Here is a 22,824-nt window from a genome sequence, read left to right on the forward strand (position 1 = left end):
GCTGGAGAGGATTACTGCAACGATTCTGGAAGCTGTTGGCATGCTCAGAGCACGTGCAAGCATCATAAAGAGTCCCTTGCACTTCCAATCTAGATAAATATGAAAGGTACTAATTCCAAGGGGAGATGGGTGGGTGGGTTCTAGAAGGACTTACAACCTGCTGTCCTCTAAGACCATCTATCACAGGTAACTTTCTCTTTCTCCAATAACAAGCAGGATGTGAAGTCCTCACAGCTGGGAAATCTTTAGCAACAGGCTAAAGAATTTTTTTTTTTTCTCTGTCCTTTATTTCCTGGCTACTCTAGCCTCCAAGTTCATTTTCCCTGTTATTTGTAACTGCGCTTCGGCCTTCTTGTTATACGGTTTTTTACTAATTTAACCCCTAAGTTTGATGTAAACCGGCCTGATATGACGCCTGTCATGAAGTTCGGTATAGAAAAATGTTAAATAAATAAATAAACAAACAAACAAACAAACAGGCTGCCTTTAACAAAGAAGAGGGAAACTAAAACAGAAAAAATACAGACTACTATTTTTGGTGGCAACAAGCTTTTTTTTTTTTTTTTTTTTTAAGGCAGCCTGGAAACAAAATAATAGACTCCAGGGACTACCTGAATAAATTCAGACCAATGAGCCTGACATTGGTGCCTGGTAAAACTGTAGAAACTATAATCAAGAACAAAATCACAGGTTATATGGATAAACATGGTTCAATAGGAAAGAGCCAGCATGTATATAGGAAAAGTTGTGCCTTACTAAACTACTACAGTTCTTTGAAGGAGTAAACAATCATGTGGAATCAAACCCCTTCTGCACCTCAATGATTTTCGCACCATACTACAAGTATTCATTCTTTCCAAAGTAGATTACTGCAACGCTATACTACTAGGTTTACCCAAAAATACGTTGCTGCCGCTCCAGCTCCTACAAAACGCCGCGGCACGCATCCTCACTAACACACATAAAAGCGATCACATCACCCCTATTCTTAAAAACTTACATTGGTTACCTGTTGCCGAAAGAATATCTTATAAAACCCTCTCACTGATCCATAAGGCCCTACATAACCAAGACATGCACTGGTTCTCTGACCATTTCATCTTTCACAAATCAAATAGACCAATTAGGCAACAACACAGGGCTAATCTTGTTATTCCATCTCCAAAGCAATCCAAACTGGCCTCCACCAAAGCTCGGGCACTTTCCTTAGCTGGGCCCGTCCTCTGGAACAAACTCCCTTCCAGCCTGCGGCAGGAACCCTGCCCAAAAAAATTTAAGCACAACCTAAAAACTTACCTCTTCAAGCAAGCTTTTGCTTACCATCCTACCCTGGCACTTTATTTCTTGTATTTGAATTCCAAATATTATTATTTTCATTTGTATTAATATACCCCCTTCTTTTCCTGTAAATAGCTCCTCCCATACTTCCCTTTAATATATTTTACTGCTCCACCTCATCTGATGCCCATAAGTTAAATGTTGATGTTATCTTGTTATGAATTATCTGTTCTGTTTCTTTTTACACTTGGTTCCAATTTCTATGTAAAGCTCGGTTAGCTATAATTTTGTTTTAATGTAAACCGATGAGATGTTCCCAACGTTCATCGGTATATAAATCTTCTAAAATAAATAAATAAATGTGGATAAAGAAGAGTCAATTGATATAATGCATTTGGCTTTCCAGAAGGTGTTTGGAAAAAAATCTCTCATAAGAGACTCCTTAGTAAACTAAAAAGTCATGGAACAGGTGTTGTCTCAATGTGGATCGGTAAGTGGTTAAAAGAGTAGAACTTAATGGTCAGTCTTCCCAGGGGCGAAAGGTAAAAGCAAGTTTTCTTACTGCAAACAGCATTAAGAAAATAAAATTGCTTTACTGGTTCAGACCGAGGGTCCATCAAGCCCAGCATCCTGTTTTCAACAGTGGCCAATCCAGGCCATATGAACCTGGCAAGTACCCAAATACTAAGTCTATTCCATGTTACCGCTGTTAGTAATAGCGGTGGTTATTATCTATTACAAGTTCCTGGCAAGTACCCAAGTGTTTTTCATAGATAGCAGGATGAATTAGCCATTTCATGTGGTGACATCATTTGGTGGCACCAAACAAACTTGTCTCTTCTAGCTAATAGAGCTTTGAGCTCTACTAAGCATGTGTGGGAGTTCCACATGGCACGCTAGGTAGTTGACTCTCCATGGCTAATGAATCCTGCTTTCTACAGAAAACACAGATTACGATGAGCAAGCTTACTTTTTTCATCAATAAGCAGGCTGAATTAGTCATTACATGTGGGGGGTCCCAAACTGAGGCTTGCAGCAGAGAGATTACTGGGTAAGCAACCCAGTCCCCAACATGGAGTATAGACTACTGAGAAAAACAGGTTATGCAAAACTGCTTATCTGAAGTTATTGTCAGCTCAAGAGGTTGTATAGACAGTACTGGAACATAAAAGTATGAACTGATGATCAAGCTGCAGCTTTGCTAAGATGGGAATAGTAAAAGCCATAGATCTGATTTGAGGAGCTGCGATCAAACCAGTGATCTACAATCCTGCTAAGATGTAGCAGCACTGAATGCATTCCCATATCCAGGCAGACTATGTACATTTGGCGACTGCTATGCCAAGTTTGTTACGGTTGTAGGCAATGAATAATTGCAAAGCCCGGTGATGCAATGTTCTTCACTTATACAAGGTGCCACAATATACCCTGTGTGGATGAAGCCACAGCGCATCCTCTGCATTGGGTGTTTCCATATATCCAGCCTGACTTCCATTTCTTCCACATAGGCTCTGGTTTGATGAAGGGTGATTGTTTTTCTCAACCCCATGGCTTCGATTTGGGCCAATGGAGCAGTTCTTCAGGAGCTCATGTTCAACTCATTTCCCGTAAAGGCAGACAAAGCTGCAGCTTCTGAGAGAATCAAGCAATTCCTCTATGGCCTGGAACAGAGATTTCCAAACCTTTCCGGGGGACCTCCAAGCCAGTCAGATTTTTAGGATATCCACAATGAATATGCATGAGATTAAATTTACATGCTATGTAGACAATGTATGCAAATTTAGTTCATGCATATTCACTGTGGATATCCTGAAAATCCGACTGGCTGAGGTGTCCTCCAGGACAGGTTTGGGAATCACTGCCCTGGAGTATTGGGAATGTGGAATACTTGTCCACAGGCACATCCAGAGTGAAGTAAGGATACCAGCCAGTGAAGAATATTTTATCATGGATGCAGTTTGGGATCGCTCTGGGTTTCTGAGAAGGCAACTGTCTTTTTTTCTTTTTGTAGCACTGAAAAGTGTCATTTGGGTGTTGCAGCACAGCAAGGCAACTAAAAGTAAGAAAACTGAAGAAAATGAAAAAAACAAAAATTGTAAAGGATTTTGAAAAAAATATTTGGAGAGACTGAATATACATCCATGCTGTGCTCGACAAAATGTAACTGAGGAGGTTCCCAAGGTGGCACCCATGTAGAAACTCCCATATATGCTCAGTAGAACTCGAAGATCTACTAGCTAGGACAGATGAGTCTGTTCAGTGCCGCCTGATGACATCACCACATGCAATGGCTAATTCAGCCTGCTTTTCAGCACAAAATAGGTCCTGGGACTAGTGCCGCTCAACTTATTAATGATAAAATGGACAGATGAAATTTAACGTGGACAAATGCAAAGTGATGCACATAGGGAACAATAACCCTAATTTTAGATGCACAATGATAGGTTCCACATTAGGAATAACCCCCCCAGGAAAAAGATCTAGAAGTCAGTCAAGAGTTTGTTGAAATCCTCAGCTTAGTATGTGGCGGCAGTGGACAAAAATGCAAACAGAATGCTAGGAATTTTTCAGAAAAATGGAGAATAAAACAGAGATCATCAAAATACCTTTGTATAAATCAATGGTGCAGCTGCACCTTGAGATTTGTGTGCAATTCTGGTTATCCAATCTCAAAAATAATATAGTGGAGTTAGAAAAGGGCACAGAGGAGGGCAACAAAAATGGTTAGTTGGAAAAGCTTCCTTAAGAAGAAAGGCTAAATAGGTTATGGCTCTTCAGCTTTGAAGAGAGACAATTGAGAGGGGATATGATTGAAGTCAACAAAATCATGAGTTGAATAGAACAGGTAAATAAGGAATGGTTATTTACTCTTTCAAACAACACAAGCACTAGGGGCTAATCCAACAGAGAGCAAGAACAGTTATTTACCCTTTCAAATAGGACTAGGGAACAATCCTTTAAGCTAACAGCTTAAAGTTAACAGCTGTATAATTCATTGCTGGAGGATATGGAACACTACCAATCTTGTATATCTGGGTGAGACCTAGTCATCTGAGGCTGTCTGAATGTATTGGCACTTTGCTGGACTTCAGTGCCACATCCTCCTGCACCATTACCATCAATCTACAGCAGTACAATAAAGCTTTCCATCTCCAGTGTCTGCTCTCTGAGTCTAGCCTATCACTGTGGTTCCCCACAGGGCCCCTCCTCATGGGAGGAGTCATCACCATTGCGTCCACACTATGCCTCAAACCCAACACTGATCTACATTAACTTGTTCAAGTCCTTTCATGAGTTTGAGACTTCTATCATATCCCTCTCAGTCGTCTCTTCACCAAACTGAACAGCCCTAACTTCTTCAGCCTTTCCTCATAGGGCAGCTGTTCCATGCCCCTTATTTTGGTCGCCCTTCTCTGCACTTTCTCCAGTGCAGCTAAATCCTTTTTGAGATGCGGTGACCAGAACTGCGCACTGTATTCAAGGTGTGGTCTCACCATGGAGCAAAACAGAAACATTATGACACCCTCCATTTTATTTTCCATTCCCTTCTTAATAATTCCTAACATTCTGTTTGCTTTCTTGATCACCACAGTACACTGGGCTGACGATTTCAATATATTATACACTATGATGCCTAGACCTCTATCCTGGGTGGTAACGCCTAAGATAGAACCTAACATCGTGTAACTACAGCAAGGGTTATTTTTCCCTATATGCATCACTTTGCACCTATCCATGTTAAATTTCATCTGCCATTTGGATGCCCAATCTTCCAGTCTCGCAACACCCTCCTGCAATTTATCACAATCCGCTTGTGATTTAACTACTACTTCCCCAGCCCACTTGATCCTATCCACCTAGGTTTATCTGGATTCTATCTGGTTTCGGTCTAACACATTTTATATATGCAGACAATGTACAAATTTTAATTCCGATCGAAAAATAAACAAACACTTAAGCTTTGGGATATAGTATTAAACCAAATGAATGTTTCTCTGAATGCAAAAAAAGACTGAAATTTTATGCATCTCCCCTAAATTAAGCCAGGCAAAGGAACTTGAAATTCAGGAAGCAGCCAAAAATTATCCCATTTCCCTGGAGGTGCGAGACCTAGGGATCTTCCTAGATTGTGAATTCACAATGAAAGCGTGCGTTAAAAAAAAATCATTAATGATGGGTATTTTAGAGAGGAGGAATAGCCTAGTGGTTAGAGCAGTGGACTATGAACCAGGAGACCAGGGTTCGAGTCCTGCGGTCGCTCCTTGTGACCTTGGGCAAGTCACTTTACCCTCCATTGCCTCAGGTACAAAAACTTAGATTGTAAGCCCTCTGGGGATAGAGAAATACCTACAGTACCTGAATGTAAACCGGTGTGATATCTCAATTGAGATCGAATGTCAGTATATAAAAATAATAAATAAATAAATTAAATGTTCCTAAAGATTGAATCCTCTATTTCCAAAAGATTTTAGAACAGTTTTACAGGCTGTTTTGTCAAAATGAGATTACTGTAATTCGATGTTTTTAGGCCTACCAGCGAATGACACAAGGCCTTTACAATTATTACAGAACTCAGCAGCTAGACTTTTGATTGGAACTAAAAGATCTGATCATATTACTCCAATATTAAAGGAACTTTATTGGTTGCCTGTTAAATACAGGGCTCAGCATAAAGTCCTATTGCTAATTCATAAAACCCTCTACAATAAAAAGATAGAATGGTTAACATCAACATTACATTTTCATATCCCATCAAGAATTACAAGGTTAGCAGGCACATGGATGTTACCCATACCTTCCCCTAAAATTGCTCATCTAAATAATGTGAGAGAACAAGCCCCAACTGTGGAACTCTCTACCACAGGAATTAAGGATAGAATCAGACATTAAAATATTTTAAAAAGGCATTAAAACATGGCTATTCAAACAAGCCTTCCAAGAGTTTTAACCTAATGATTATATACCCCCTGTAATATAAATATTTAGTTGATTGTATTATCTCTGTTCTTACTGTTCTGCTTCTTTCCCTATTAAATTTTATGATTAGTTTACTATTTTGTTATTAGTCTATTATGAAACTTTTTATTTTCCTCCTTTTATTTTGGAAATGCAAATATTTTAAAATTAATATTTGTTAACTAATGTAAACCGATTTGATATGTTCGCATGAAACATCGGTATATAAAATTAATAAATAAATAAACATATCCTGGCCCCCCCCTGCCTATCCAACTTAATAAACAGTAGTGTCTATCATGGCTCCCTTCCTGAGTCACTTAGAGAAGCTGTAATCAAACCCATCCTATAAAAACCTGGCTCTAACCCTGGATCACTACCAGAGCAGTCTCCAGCCTATTCTTCTTGTCTGTTAATGAAAAAAGTAGTTTACCGCCAATTCTCTGATTTCCTAGAAGAGAGGACTGTCTTCCAATCCCATCAATCCAGTTTCAGGAAAGGACATGAAACCAAAACCATCCTCCTGGATATTGGGATTCATCTTAATGCTGACCAAGGAAGTGAAACCATCCTTATCCTACTCAACCTTACTGCAGCTTTCGATACTGTCAACTATGATCACTCATCCAGCAGCTGAGAAACATTGGTATTGCAGGTATTGCCCCCTCAGTTGGTTTGAGTCCTTCTTGTCCAACAGAAGCCAATCCATTTTGTGGGTCAATAAATCATCAACCCCCAGAACTCTCACTTGTTGTGTTCCTCAAGGCTCTGTCCTTCCTCCTATTCAGTTTAATATCTATGTGCCCCCAACTTGTGATCTTATCCAGATCTTTAATGTCAAATGACATTTGTTTGCGGACAATATCTAACATTATGTCAATATTGGAACAGTCCAAAATTCTTCTATCACTAAGCTCAACAACTGTCTCTCAGTAGTAGCCCACTGGCTCAACAGGCACAATGTCAGACTTGACCCCTCTAAATTGGAACTTCTTTGGCTGAGCTGACAGGGTCACCCCTTTCATTTCTTACAATCCCTAGCAAGCAACTACCTACAACCAAAAGCATCAATCTGGAACCTGGGATCCAACTCAATCCAACACTATCTATGATTTCACACATCACCAATGTAATAAGAGCCTCCTTCATGCCACTCCTCCACATTAGACAACTATGAAACTACTTCAAACGCAATAACTTAGATTCAATCATTCATGCTTTAATCACCAGTTGGCTAGATTACTGCAATGCCCTACTAAATGGTATTTCTAAGATTAACTTGCAATGTCTACAACTCATGCAAAACACCACAGCTAGTCACTTGGTAGGTTCTCAAACTCTGGAATGAGGTCCCTCAGCCCATTTGCCCTGAAATATGCTACCTTACATTCTGGAAGAAAACTAAAGCATGATTGTTCAACCAGATCTTCCTTCAGTCCAATCTTACCAGCTAGTACCCTTCATGGCTTTTCAACAAGTGCTGCTTCATTATGATCTATTATGCCAATCTATCAATGAGGATCCCAATTGTAAGGTACTTAATCCCTTCCTTCCCACATGGCAACAGTCCACTCACAGAAGACATGCAGTAGATATCCTGTTCGGCACCACCAACCTCTTCCCGAAGGTGGTGAATATCAAATTTCAGCTGAAAATGAATAAAAGGCTTCAGAACTCAGGTGTTACCTAACCTGGCATAGAGCCAACCAACAGCAGTTGCTTCTACTTAACTCCATTTCTTGTCCTGTTTTTTTTTGTTGTTTTTTTCTTGTTTAATGTTTCTTAAACAGTTCTTCCATTTTGTTATCCGAATGTTCTGTTTGATGTACATCGCTTTGAGAGATTTACTGTAATCTATAAAGTGATTCATAAGTATTCGTAAATAAATTTCATTAAATAATGGCAAGAAATCTAAAAAATTCTAAGAGTCCTACATTAATTGTATGATCAAAAGCATACCTTTCATTCAAACTTAATACTAAAAAATACTAAAAGTAAGGCTTTAGAAATAAGTAGCAGTATTATCTTATCTTACTAAGATGGTATAATGGAAAGCTGCATTAGCTCAGGAATGGTTCAGCATGCATCAGTAAAGATAGATAGCCCTGTGCGTGTTTAGCTTTCACTACTGCTGCAGGACAGGAGTGAAGTGCTTTGGCAGAGCTCTGTGTGTGGTAGGGATAGTCTCAGTACTGGAACAGCTTTGATATAAGGCTTGTGCTATATGCAGGGGATTGAGGATTAGGAATTACAGGTGAATACTGCATGACCAGACTGAGCTACACTGGCAGAGCTGTTTGTTTCTTAGTTCTGAAACAGTGGATGCAGCAGGTTTGAGGTACACAAACAATACTGGAACTATAGTCGGTCAGAAGTATTAGTATAAAAAGCACTCTGTGGTGAATATTTGAAAAGCTAATGTTATTAATAACATTTTAAATAAACTGAGTTCACCTAAATCTAAGAATAAAATACTCTTTCCATTCCCTCACCCCCTCTGCAGTATAAAACTAAAACTGAAAAATAATAGTGGGTCTGTTCCCAAGAATCTGAAGGATAATAAAGGCAGAAGCAGCACAGAAACCTATGTATTTATATAATAAGTTAGGGCTGAGTACTAGATACAAACACTGGATTTCTGCCCTCTTTATTTTCAGGTCTTACATTCAAAGACAGGGATAAAACTTTTGCAATTAACCCAGACCACACAGATGGCCGCAAACCTCCAAGCCCTCATAGAAAATTCACCTCTTTTACTACCAACTGACATTCTGAGAGTCGATCAGTGTGCACAGACCTCCCTGCAGATCAGGAATGATTATTAGGGGAAGCAGTCTCAAATCAACTGCACCTCATAGTGAGCCTGCCTCATTATTTTAATGGAGCTGGTTAGAAACAGGACATCTGTGCAAATAAAAGTCGGAGACTAGCGTAGCAAACCAAATACACTGTCTTACACAATGGTACTTTTACAATGGTACTTGGGGCAGCAAATGATTAAATTGGACACTTAATTTGAATAATTCCATTTTATAAACCTAGGAAACATTTTAAGCAGAAAAAAGGCCTGGATGATCACTTTTCCACAGGGAAAGCTAGCAGGCTCTTACAGCAGATCTGATTTATTTATTTAAAAAGATTTATATTTAGCTTCAAGATTACAGAAAATTAAATACATAATAAAATTATGATTACAGGCAAAAAAATTAATCTTCATTAGCAGCAAATTTCTACCTATATTACAACTATTTTTTGTTTGCTTTACTATATGTCCTTTTATCTTGTGGCCTGCATTGGCCTCTGTTGGAAACAGGATGCTAGGCTTGATGGACCCTTGGTCTGACCCAGCATGGCAATTTCTTATGTTCTTATGGTGCCATTGCCCTACAGAGGCTGGGAGCTGAAAGGAGAAGGAGGAAACTACAAGGTCACACATCAAGAAGAACAAAGCAGTCAGAAGATGGTATTCAAAGCAGTATCCTACAACATTCATAATGATTAGCAAACAACTTAATTCTGATGAAGACATATCTTACTGTAAAGTATTTCTTAAGTCAGCATGTAGCTAAACTGTGTAATCAGCTACCGCTAAATGTAGTCACAGCAAGCAGCATAGCAGGGTTCAAGAGGGATCTGGATGCATTCCTGGAAGATAAAGAACATAAATGGGTATTAGACATTGGGTAGAAGCCAAGTGGTTTCACACTATTTTAGAGCTAAACGGAGTACTTAGAAAAACTCTGGTTTTCATCTGGTGACACTTAGGCCATTGTCACAGATAAGATGCTTAGCTAGATGAATCACTGGTCTGGATCCAGCTTGTCCATTCTAATGTTAAGCATAGATACTCTAGTGGGAACAGAAAGTCTACACCCCCCTTCCAAAATATTTTCTTGTTGCCGGGAAGTAAAATACCATAAAACAGTATTTGTTCCATATATCTAATTCCTCCCCACAATTGCCAAATGAAAATATATATTCCAGAATTCCTTAGAAAATGATATAGAAATAAAAGCATGGAATATCATGGCTGGATAATTGTACACTCCTCCCCCATTGAATTTCTGTAGCAATTCTAAAACTTATTCTCCTCAGATTAGTTTAGCATATTTGATGGATTACTTTTAACTACAATCAAGGTGATGTACAATAAAATAATACAATTAGTTACTCCACAATAAATTATAAAATAACATTGAATACATTAAAACAAATAAAATAAATTAAAAATTGAATCGACGGTAATAACACAGGCAGAGAAGGTTGCATTCTGAAGATAAATGAATGGCTACGCAGATGGTATCGATGAGAGTGTTTCAGCTTCCTGTTCTAGGATTGCTGAGTGGAAATAGGGTCCATTCATTTATACTGGTGCAATTATACAGACCACCAGCAGAAGAAATGGACAGAGATTTAAACTGAAGACACAAAATTACTATGAAAGGGGAGGATCTATTCTAGGTGAATGCAATCTGCCGAATATTGATTGGGACATCCCAGCTGTGGTGTCATCTAGAAGCAGAAAGATGTGGATTGTATATAGGGAGAACTGTTCCAGCAACTGGTAATGGAATCAACACAGGAGGGGGTGAACCTAGACCTGGTGCTTACGAATAGGGAATGTGTTCCTGATGTCACAGTTGGGTGATTCACCTGGGATCCAGTGATCACAGAATGGTGGTGTTCAGTATTAGAACACAGGCAGTAGTAGTTCAGTCAAAGGTGAGGGTCCTGGTGCTCAGAAAAATAAACTTTAAGATGGGGAGTACCTCTCAAAGAGTCATTAACTGGATAGGATAAGCTAGGCCAAGTAGAAGAATAGTGGGCAAAACTAAAAAGATTTTTTAAGGGCAACAAATCTTTTTTATTACAAAGAAAAGGGAAACAGGCCATTTTTTTAAAACTTTTTATTTAAAATATAGCATACATATCATCTTACATTCTTGCATTTGTTTGAAACAATCCTCCAGATATGATGGAAAAACATGCAATAAATTTGTGACCTTCCTCTTTTAGTAAAAGTATTAATTTGATTAAGCCAATTCCTCTATCTTTTTTCAGTTACTCAGACTGAAGAAAGTATAGTTCTTCTTCCAACTCCCAATTTAAGATCCTTCCCATTGTGGAGTGGTGAGAGTATAAATCCCAATTACTTAACAAAATGAAAAGTCCCAATTCTCATACCTTTTTTTTTTTAAATACTTTGTATTTATCAGATAAAGTACATTTGAAAACCTTGAATATCATGAGAATAGTATACTCACAGAATACAAAATACAAGGATAGGTTTTGAACAACCCTCTACAGTCCCACAAAATTGACATGTAAACGTTTGGGTATCCCCCAGTATCCTCAATGATCTACAGGTTGGATTTATTTATCTACATAGTCCTAGAACTTCCCCAAATATATTTATCACTGTAATTTTCTAAAGAAGTGGCTGAAAAGGTAAGAGAAAAAAAGGTTAGCATTCATAAACAGACTGTAGAAATAAGGAAGATAGGCAAAAATATCTGGAGAAGCTAAGAATAGATGAGAAACTATAGTCAAACAAAAGGTGCAAATGGAAAAAAAATAGCTAGTATGGTAAAAAGTCAACGAGACTTTTTTTTTTTTTTTTTTAGATATATATATTAGTGACAGAAGGAAGTGCAAAAGCAGGACAAAAAGACTCAAAGGTGAAATGGGGGAATGGAATATGTAGAGCAGAGCTTTCCAAACTTTTCATGCTGGTGACACACTTTTTAGACAAACAATTTCGTGACACAGTAATTCAGTCTACTAGCAAACCAGAGGTTAAAGGTTAAACGAATGAAATGTATTTCAACAATTTATGTATGTTTCCTTAAATATATACATAAATAAAATGTTTCACGACAACCTATCTTGTGAAAACTTTTCATTTATATTAAAATATAATATTCCAAGATTAATGTTATTGTTATAATTTATGAGTAACAATAATAAAACAAAGTTATTGTGTTATTCAATTTACCTCTTTAATGAGATATGAGCTTGATGGGATGAACACAGCTTTTGAATATTTGGTGTTAATAAAAAAAAAGTCCAAAGGGTCTTCTGCATAATTTTAAAAAGCTGGCCAGTTTCACACTATAAAATTATTTGATAGCCTCATTCAACTAATTCTATATGGCTATGAAAGTGAAGTCTGGAATATACAGGAAGGGACAGAATGTCAATATAAATCCTGCACCTCCAGTTCTGTAACTCTGTGCATCCATGGAAATTCACCCAACAATGGAGCTTGGATGCTTCCCTTACAGCTCATCATACTAAAAGATATTTTCAAATTCTGGTGTCATCTCACAGTAACAGCAGCACAAACACCTTCCACTGCCAGGCACATTGGGGTAGATTTTACAAATCTACGCGTGCGCGTACTTTTGTTCGTGCACCAGGCGAGAACAAAAGTACGTGGGATTTTATAAGATATGCGCGTAGCCGCGCGTATCTTATAAAATCCGGGGTCGGCGCGCGCAAGGGGGTGCACATTTGTGCACCTTGCGTGCGCCAAGCCCTGTGCGCGCTGCCCGTTCCCTCTGAGGCCGCTCCGAAATCGGAGCGGCCTCGGAGGGAACTTTCCATTCACCCCCCCCCCCCCCCGCACCTTCCCCTCCCTTTTCCCCTACCTAACCCACCCCTCCCCGGCCCTATCTAAACCCCCTCCCTACCTTTATCTTAAAAGTTACTACTGCCTCCGGGCAGTAGCAACTTACGCGCGCCGGCGCAGCAGGCCCCGACACAGGCCGCTGTGTTGGGGCACTCGGCCACGCCCCGAGCCGGAAACACGCCCCCCCGGACACGCCCCAAAAACGCTGCGTCACTCCCAACACGCCCCCCCAGGCAAGCCCCGGGACTTACATGCGTCCCGGGGCTTGTGTGTGCCGCCGAGCCTATGCAAAATAGGTTCAGCGCGCACAGGGGTTTTTTTTTTTTGTTTTTTTTTTTTTTAAAGGGTTACTTGTGTAACCCTTTTAAAATCCAGCCCATTGTGAACTAACACAAAACCCCGCAAACAAAACACTCAAAATCTGTACTGCAATCCCATTGTAACATAACAGTAATAACACCAAGGACTCAAACAACAATAACCCTACCTGTGAAAAAGCAAGGGTAAATATTATACTGGGTCCTAGAATACCAATACACCACCTACTGAGGAAACAAAACAAACCAGATTGCTATAGATCCCTATGCTAGCAGAATCTCTCATCGTGGTCACACACACAGAGCAGAGACAGACCCTCACCAAATACAGAATACAAAATAAAGGAGCACAAATTAGACAAAAACTGAAATGGAATCCCCAAGAATTGACGGCCCAGGGGCTTTGGACAGAGCAAGAGGCGCTCTGGAGCATAAACTGCCTGGAAGCCTGGGCAGTCAGATTGGCATGTCTACAGTTCAGCCACACATTCCAGGGTCAGGGAGACAGCCTAATGTCGGACAATACAACAGCGGTACCCTACATTAGCCGCCAGGGGGGGGAGGGGGGGAGCCAAAGCCAGCAAATGTCACAGGAGATAGAACTCCTTATGGAATGGGCGGAAATACATCTATTGATGATCTCGGTCTCCCACATCGCAGAGAAAGACAGTATTAGAGCAGACTTCCTATGCAGGGAGAGTCTGGATCCAGGAGAATGGGTGTTGTCAGCCAAAGCCTTTCAGCTGGTGGTAGATCGCTGGGACCTCCCGTCCATCGACCTGCGGGCCGCATCTCACAATGCAAAGGTTCCCCGATTCTTCAGTTTCAGAAGAGATCAGTGGTCCCTGGGGATCGACGGTGTTGTTCAAACCTGGCCAGAAGAGGACTTACTATACGCCTTCCCTCTGTAGCCCCTGCTGGGCAGGGTCATTTGAAGAATCGAGAACCACAGGAGATTAGTCCTACTAGTAGCTCCAGAGTGGCCCAGGTGTCCGTGGTATGTGGACAAACAGAGATTCCTGGTGGAACCCCCCGCCTACCACCACACAGGGACCTGCTTCAGCAAGGACCGGTCCTTCATGAGGACCCATCTAGATTCTGTCTTATAGTTTGACCCTTGATAGGGTCTGCCTGATGAAGCATGGATATTCAGTGGCAGTAATTACCACCTTGCTCCAAGCATGGAAGTCCTCTACATCCTTAGCGTATGTGCAGGTCTGGAGAGTATTTAAGGCCTGGTGTGAGGAATGTTCTGTTTCTCCTTAGTCTGTCAAATCCCACTGTTGCAGAAAATCCAGTACCAGAGAGACCTCGACCGTTAAAGGATCGCAAGAGCGCGGATGACACCAGGTCTTAAAGAGCCTCCATACCCTCACATAGGCCAGGGAAATGAACGGATGTCTTGCCTGCAAGAGAATGGAAATAACTTGTTCAGAATAAACACTCAATCGTAAACGTCGCCTCTCAAAAGCCAAGCCGCGAGAGAGAAGCGACCCTCCCGATCCGAAAAGATGGGACCTTGACTAAGTAGATGCGGTAGATGAGCCAGCTGCAAAAGACCCTCTAGGGTCAAGCGAATCAGATCCGCGAACAATGGGCAGCGTGGCCACTCTGGAGCCACCAGCACCACCCTTCCGGGGTGGAATTCTATGCGACAGAGAAGCCAACCGAGAGGCCGGGGGGAAATGCATACAACAGAATCCCCGTTGGCCAGGGGCACACCAGAGCGTCGAGACAGACTGAGCCTTGTTCTTTTCGACGGCTGAAGAAGCGTTCTGTCTTTGCATTCTCCCGCCTTGCCATCAGATCCAACTGCGGGACCCCCCATCTGGCACAAATGTGGTTCCATGCTTCGGGAGACAGTTCCCACTCTCCCAGGTCGAGTTGTCGCCTGCTGAGAAAATCCGCCTGCACGTTGTCCACGCCTGCGACGCGGCAATTCCCCCAAGATGATACTCCACCCAAGCAAACAGAAGACATGCTTCGAGCGCCACCGCAGGACTTCTTGTCCCGCCCTGTCGGTTGATGTACGCCACCATCGCATTGTCGGAGAACACTCGAACTTTTCTACCCTGAATCCAGGGTAGAAAAGTTTGTAGGGCAAGACATACCACTCTTGTCTCGAGACGATTGATGGACCACGAGCCCTCTGTTGGAGACCAAAGCCCTTGGGCGGATCTGGTGTCGCACACAGCTCCCCAACCTGACAGACTCTCATCAGTGGAGACTATCAGCCAATTCGGTGGGTTCAAATCCACCCCCTTCACCAGACTGTCGCGTGAAAGCCACCATGACAGACTAGCTTTAGACTCTGGAAGCAGAGACAAGGGTAGGTGGAACTGCTCAGACACCGGACTCCACCGTGACAACAGCGCACACTATAGCGGACGTAAGTGGGCGAACACCCACGGAACCAAATCCAAGGTGGACGCCATTTATCCCAGCACTTGCAGATGATGCCACACAGTGGGTGTTTGTCTGAGAAGAAGCGCCTGTATCTGGCTCTGCAACCTGGCTACCCAGTCCGACGCCAGAAAATCTCTGCCTCGTAAGGTATCAAAACGGGCTCACAAATAGGTCAGCTCTTGGGTGGGTTCCAGGTGACTCTTCTGAAGATTGATGACCCATCCGAGCGATCTCAAGGTGAACATCACCATGCGAACCGATCTTCGCAGTCCTCCCTGGTCTTGGCGTGAATCAGCCAGTTGTCCAGGTATGGATGGACCAGGATCCCCTGCTTGCGAAGGAAGGCTGCTACCACCACCATGACTTTGGTGAAAGTTCAAGGAGCCGTCACCAGACCAAATGGAAGGGCCTGAAACTGGAAGTGTTGTCCCATGACCTTGAAGCGTAGAAACCTCTGGTGACATAGTCGTATCAGAATATGCAGATAAGCCTCCATAAGATCCAAGGACGCAAGGAACTCCCACGTCCGAACAGCAGCCAGTACCGTCTGCAGGGTTTACATGCGAAAATGAGAGATTCGGAGACAATGGTTCACCTTCTGTAGGTCTAGGATGGGACGAAACGTGCCCTCCTTTTTGGGAACCACAAAGTAAACAGAGTAATGTCCCCGACCCTCTTCTGCCTCTGGAACCGGGACAATGGCCTGTAGCTGAATCAGGCGCTGCAGGGTCTCCCGTACCACTTCCTGCTTGCTGTGCGAGGACACGTGGGACTCCACGAACACCTCCTGCATGGGACATGAAAAACTCTAGAGTGTAGCCTTCTCTGATCACCTCCAGGACCCAACGGTCTGAGGTGATCCTTGCCCATTCCGTGTAAAAGCTGATCAATCTGCGCACCCCCCCCCCAACAGCTTAGACGACGGAATGGGGACTTGTGGCTTCATTGGGAGGGTTTACTACCTCCTGTCCCGAGGTGTCCAGAATCCTGGCCGGGGTGATTCCCCCCTCGAAAGGACTGTTGCCGTCCTGAGGTCTGCTTAGACGTGGAAGGTAAGGAATACCTGCCGGAACGAAATCGGTGTGAATCCCGAAAACGCGGCCGCGAAGGAAACACCTTTCTGGTGGGCCTTTTATCTTCCGGCAAATTATGCCCCTTAGATTTTCCGAGTAGCTTTACCAACTGCTCCAGTTCCTCACCGAACAGGAGCTTACCCTTAAATGGGAGGTTACACAGCTGAGATTTTGAAGACAAATCCGCTGACCAATTGCACAGCCACAGCCGTCGGTGCGCAGTCACTACAGAAACCATGCTGCGCGCTGAAGTTCGCACTAGGTAGTAAAGTGCATCTGCTACATATGCGATGCCCGCCTTCAAACGAGCGCCCTCCAAGGTGGCACCACTGCCAGCTCCTGTAGTGGTGTTAAGAGGCCTGAACCCAGCACAAACATGCCCTCTGCATGAGGCTGGCGCAGATCGTGGCCCTAAGGCTCAATGTAGCCACTTCAAAGACTCGCTTCAACTGGATCTCCAGCTTATGGTCCTGCATATCTTTTAACATAAGAACATAAGAAAATGCCATACTGGGTCAGACCAAGGGTCCATCAAGCCCAGCATCCTGTTTCCAACAGTGGCCAATCCAGGCCATAAGAACCTGGCAAGTACCCAAAAACTGTCTATTCCATGTAACCATTGCTAATGGCAGTGGCTATTCTCTAAGTGAACTTAATAGCAGGTAATGGACTTCTCCTCCAAGAACTTATCCAATCCTTTTTTAAACACAGCTATACTAACTGCACGAACCACATTCTCTGGCAACAAATTCCAGAGTTTAATTGTGCGTTGAGTAAAAAAGAACTTTCTCCGATTAGTTTTAAATGTGCCCCATGCTAACTTCATGGAGTGTCCCCTAGTCCTTCTACTATCCGAAAGAGTAAATAACCGATTCACATCTACCCGTTCTAGACCTCTCATAATTTTAAACACCTCTATCATATCCCCCCTCAGTCGTCTCTTCTCCAGGCTGAAAAGTCCTAACCTCTTTAGTCTTTCCTCATAGGGGAGTTGTTCCATTCCCCTTATCATTTTGGTAGCCCTTCTCTGTACCTTCTCCATCGCAATTATATCTTTTTTGAGATGCGGCGACCAGAATTGTACACAGTATTCAAGGTGCGGTCTTACCATGGAGCGATACAGAGGCATTATGACATTTTCCGTTTTATTCATCATTCCTTTTCTAATAATTCCCAACATTCTGTTTGCTTTTTTGACTGCCGCAGCACACTGAACCGACGATTTCAATGTGTTATCCACTATGACACCTAGATCTCTTTCTTGGGTTGTAGCACCTAATATGGAACCCAACATCGTGTAATTATAGCATGGGTTATTTTTCCCTATATGCATCACCTTGCACTTATCCACATTAAATTTCATCTGCCATTTGGATGCCCAATTTTCCAGTCTCACAAGGTCTTCCTGCAATTTATCACAATCTGCTTGTGATTTAACTACTCTGCACAATTTTGTGTCATCTGCAAATTTGATTATCTCACTCGTCGTATTTCTTTCCAGATCATTTATAAATATATTGAACAGTAAGGGTCCCAACACAGAACCCTGAGGTACTCCACTGTCCACTCCCTTCCACTGAGAAAATTGCCCATTTAATCCTACTCTCTGTTTCCTGTCTTTTAGCCAGTTTGCAATCCACGAAAGGACATCGCCACCTATCCCATGACTTTTTACTTTTCCTAGAAGCCTCTCATGAGGAACTTTGTCAAACGCCTTCTGAAAATCCAAGTATACTATATCTACCGGTTCACCTTTATCCACATGTTTATTAACTCCTTCAAAAAAGTGAAGCAGATTTGTGAGGCAAGACTTGCCCTGGGTAAAGCCAGCACTCACTATCGGAATAGTGGTCTTTTTTTGTCACAGCCGAAACAGCCGCATCCACCTTCGGAATTTTCAGAAGATCCAAGACAACTGTTGAAAGAAGATAGAGCTTGGCCATAGCTCTGCCCACCTTGAGCCCCACATCCGGTGCGTCCCATTCGTGGGTCACCAGCTTGCGAACCTTTTTAGGCAATGGAAAGAACGAAGTGGGCCCCCGTATTCCGTCAAGAACCAGATTAACCCCATCACTATCTGATTCTTCCTGAGAGATCTTAAGCCCCAGAACTTCCAACACCTGGGGAATAAGGGGTAGTAATTCCTCCCGCTTAAAAAGGTGGACCTCGCTGGGATCATCCCCTTCTGTGGGTGGCAAATCATCATCATCTGCAGCATCTTGATCAGGGTCCCCAAAGATCAGGAACCAAATCCGGAACCTGAGCCAAACCCGGATCCGGACCTCCAAAGGGTGGGGGAGGGGTCTGCAGCCCCTGGGGACCATCATTTCCCCCGCGGGCCTGCTGTTCCTCGAGTCGACCCTTCTTGAACGGCGGCTCGGAAAGACCCACTAACTGAATTTGCCTCCTGAAGCCCGCCTGCTTTCTGGCCAGGAAAGCATGGTGCATTAACAAGACAAACTCAGACGAAAACCCCTCCGGGTCTCCATCTGCCGGAATGGGATCCTGAGGAGCCGGTTCACCCAGGCCCCCAGCGCTGTCCTCCGCCACAAGGGCTAAGACTGGAGGGGGATCCCTCCTCCCTTGAGCCTCGGCATGAAGACTGACCCCCCCCTCCCCCCCCAGTCCCAGGGGAAGGGTTCAGGGCCCGACGAACTCTCCATCCCTAGAAAGGATAAGGGAGGGAAAAAACAAAACTAAATTCTGCCTTCGCGCCCACACGCCTGACAAAGCGCGGACAGAAAGCGAGGGCCCCTTGAAAAAAACTGTGCAGCCACGTGGCCCAGGAGCTGAGGGGAAGAACGGAAAAAATAGAAAAAAAAATGCCGACAGGCCCGTTGTAATGGGTCGCGCTGCCGAGCCACGCTAAAAACTGGCCGGCGAAGAAAACACTTACCCCGTCCCTTCAGAGCAACCCGGAGCTCCGGGAGTAGATGGAAAGGGGGCCAAAGGGCTGCCAAACACCCCGGAGTGCCTGCAAGGCTGGCTTTCCCAACCAGACTCCTTACTTCAGCTCGAAACTACAGAGGAAGTCTCACTCGGTTTTACTTTTTTTTTTTTAAACTTTACTGAGTCCTGTAGAGCAGAGAGGGTCGAAGGAGCAGCTTTGGGGGAGCAGCCACGGAGGTGAGTAACCAGGAGCCTCTGGTCTTCACACTCCGAGTGGTGACGGACAAAACCCAGACGGAGGTAGCCAACTCCCCGGACGTCTGGCTTCGACTGAGGTATGGCCCACGAAGGTGCCTAACACTTCAGGAAGCAATCCTGAAGAAAAAAACCCGGAGAAAAAAAAATCTAACTAACTAAACTGAAAAATTAACTAAGACTACAGGTGCCTGTCTTCCAGCTGCTGGAGTCAGAGAAATACTGAGGGACTGCAGGTGGCTCTCTCATTATATGCAGCAGTGCCCAAAGTTCTAATTGTTCTCTGACCCCACCTGCTGGTAGGGATACACAACCCACTTCTCTGGACTGATCCTTGTACGTATAGGGAACCAGTGATTAGTTGCCCAGGAACCACTACTCTCACCTTCTCAGATCAACTAAGTGTCCTTTACAAACTCACAAGTCTAACTCGGCAAACAAATACCAACCTTAAAGCTAATATACAATATAAAGAGCTAGCAATAGTTTATCACTCCAAAATGTAAGTGTTTTCCTACCCAGGCATAACCAGCAGATGAAAGTTCTGCTGTTAGCACCCCCTCTAGACATATATGCTCCTCTTGCCCTTCTGTTAGCATGTTTTTTGTTGGGGTGATGTTTGTCTGTGTCAGTGTAGTGGCAAGTACATATAGTACTATGTGCAGGATGGCAGAGAAATGGAGGCAACGTGGCCAGCAGAGAGTCTGTTCCCTAGTAAACAGCATGGGACAGTCTTTCATTATAGCAGACTGCCCAAGCTCAAGTGAGACACTGAAGAAGGGAGCAGCATCATAGATTCATGCTCCAGAACAGACAGAGGTACAGACACAGTAAGAGTCACGGCCACAGTATGCATCTGCAGAGTCCATGTCCGAACATCATTTTGTGACAGACCCTTTTCAGCTAGTTAGCTGTAATGCAGACTTATTTACCTCAAGGTGCCCTTTAATAAGACGTGCAGTCTATGTTTTGCCCCACAGTTTTAATCAGCTATCATAAATTGCTACCTACTTCCAAATGCTAGATCGGCACTTCTGAAAAGACAAACTTGCATGCTAATCCAATCATTGTACACATAGCCAAGCTACTGAATAATTAGCAGAGATGTTAGTTAGCAATAAGAAAGCAATATAATTCTCTTAAACAATGAAAGAAATAGATTGTATTATACCGTATGTATTTTTTGTATATCACTGAGCAATTTTTTAAATATGGAAAAAGCACTTTGCTAATATTTTATTTTAAAATATTTACAAAGGCAAATCTAAAAGCAAGAAAATATTATTTAGAATCACTTAGCTTTGAGGCATGCAAGTCCAGGTTATGGCAGGTGAGCAATTATTTTATTTCATTGCAAGACAATCAAAGGTTAATTTTTGTACGTCAGAAAAATATAATAATCTTTAAATTTCCTCCTTATAACAAGGTGATAAATTTGTCAGAATGTTATTGTAACTCATCTCAGTCATTGTTCCTACCAATGATCAAAACTTTCTTAAAAACAAAACACTGGCACAATCTCACCACATGAATGCTATGAATTATCCGTTCTACACAAATATCCAAACTTTAAAGAATCTAGTCATTCTTCTGTTTCACTTCTGCACCATTGCCACTACTGCAGTAACAAAGAAATTAAATCAATCCTAATTTTACTTCTTTCCACAGTGCTTTCAATGATTTTAACAGATGCAAGATCTATTCTATACATGCCTGAAACCCACAAGTTTCTTGAAAAAGCATATTTCAGCAATTCCTTTCTCCCCTCTCCTCTCCCCACCCGTCATAAAAAAAAAAATAATAATAATCTTTCTGACAGACGAACAATTTCTGATTTCCAGGCAATTTATCACAGTTGTCGTTTGCTTGTCACTCTGTGCAACAAATCAGTGACAGAGAGAAATGCTGAGCAATTATCATATGGTTTGTATAGCTCCCATTCATACAGCTGATTATGGTTCTGCAAAGCTTAAACATAATGTTGTCAAAACATGTGATCACTTATGTGCATAATGGGGAGGATAACAGTAGTGCAGCAATTTAGACTGGCTATGCCTGACGTAATGTTTTTCACTTGAGCTGTGTAGCTTTTCCTAGGCACAATAATTACTTGGCTTGACTTTCCAATGGAATATTTTGCTTGACATCCCTCAAAATTCAAAATGTTAATATTTTAACAGTCCCTAACCTGATGAAAAATTGTACTGCAAGATAAGATATTAATGTGCAAACAAGGATTCGTATCAGAGCAGTACAAGGGAAAGTAATAATACCAGAATATAAACACCCCCCCCCCAAGTAGTAGTTTGTTCGGTTTCTCATGATGCATTACTACTTTGGAAATTTTTCAAAAATCTGCAGACATTTGGAAGTAGCTCTTATCCCCACACTAGCACAAGTGATGAGGAAAGAATGGCAGCAGAGCATGTGTGTCTGACCTTTGCAAAATGGCCTTTAACAGGTAAGAACATAAATCTATTTTATTCAAAAGAACATAAAAAGATATATACCACTTGAGGAAAAAGGCAGAACAAGATTATGGCTAGAACTAAATTATGTAAATCAGTCACCAAGACCACAGCTGCCAAGTGCATTCATGTGCAGATGGAGATTGAGCCAATTCTGCTTTCTTCCAAGTGTCATTCTCTAACTCTGAGCTACAGCTACAAGAATGCAGTGGGGCAGGCATGAGAAATCCAACTAGTTCCAAATCTGACTAAACATGCATTCAGATGGCAGTTCTGCTTGTCCTCTCTGTATATATTAAACTGTACCATGCATGCTACAGCAACTTCTGTCACTGCCTAAGAAAATGATTTGTCTGTTTAAAATGTATGTTTTCACTTTGCTGACTGACCATCTTGGGACAGATTCTTTATGAAGTCATAACAGAATCCACTTTGGGTCGTTATTGTTTGCTAGGAAAAGGAATTTTTTTTTTTTTTTTAAAGACTTGAAGGTTTGTGATCTGTACTTATTATTGGATAAAACTGAGCACTTTGGCCCAGCCCTGCGACTC

At 42.3% G+C, this 22,824-nt stretch overlaps 1 protein-coding gene across 4 annotated transcripts in view; it reads right to left on the reverse strand.

Annotated features, from left to right (window-relative positions):
* The window catches only part of PTPRF (protein tyrosine phosphatase receptor type F), a 792,879-nt gene that overhangs the window by 666,588 nt on the left and 103,467 nt on the right, over positions 1–22,824 (reverse strand). For all 4 annotated transcript variants that reach the window (XM_029617709.1, XM_029617708.1, XM_029617711.1 and 1 more), the window contains exon 2: positions 9,771–9,879. The gene's annotated coding sequence lies outside the window, so the exon portion shown is untranslated. The remainder of the gene's footprint in view (positions 1–9,770; positions 9,880–22,824) is intronic.

The sequence above is a fragment of the Rhinatrema bivittatum genome, chromosome 10 (assembly GCF_901001135.1).
Source record: "Rhinatrema bivittatum chromosome 10, aRhiBiv1.1, whole genome shotgun sequence".
NCBI lineage: Eukaryota > Metazoa > Chordata > Amphibia > Gymnophiona > Rhinatrematidae > Rhinatrema > Rhinatrema bivittatum.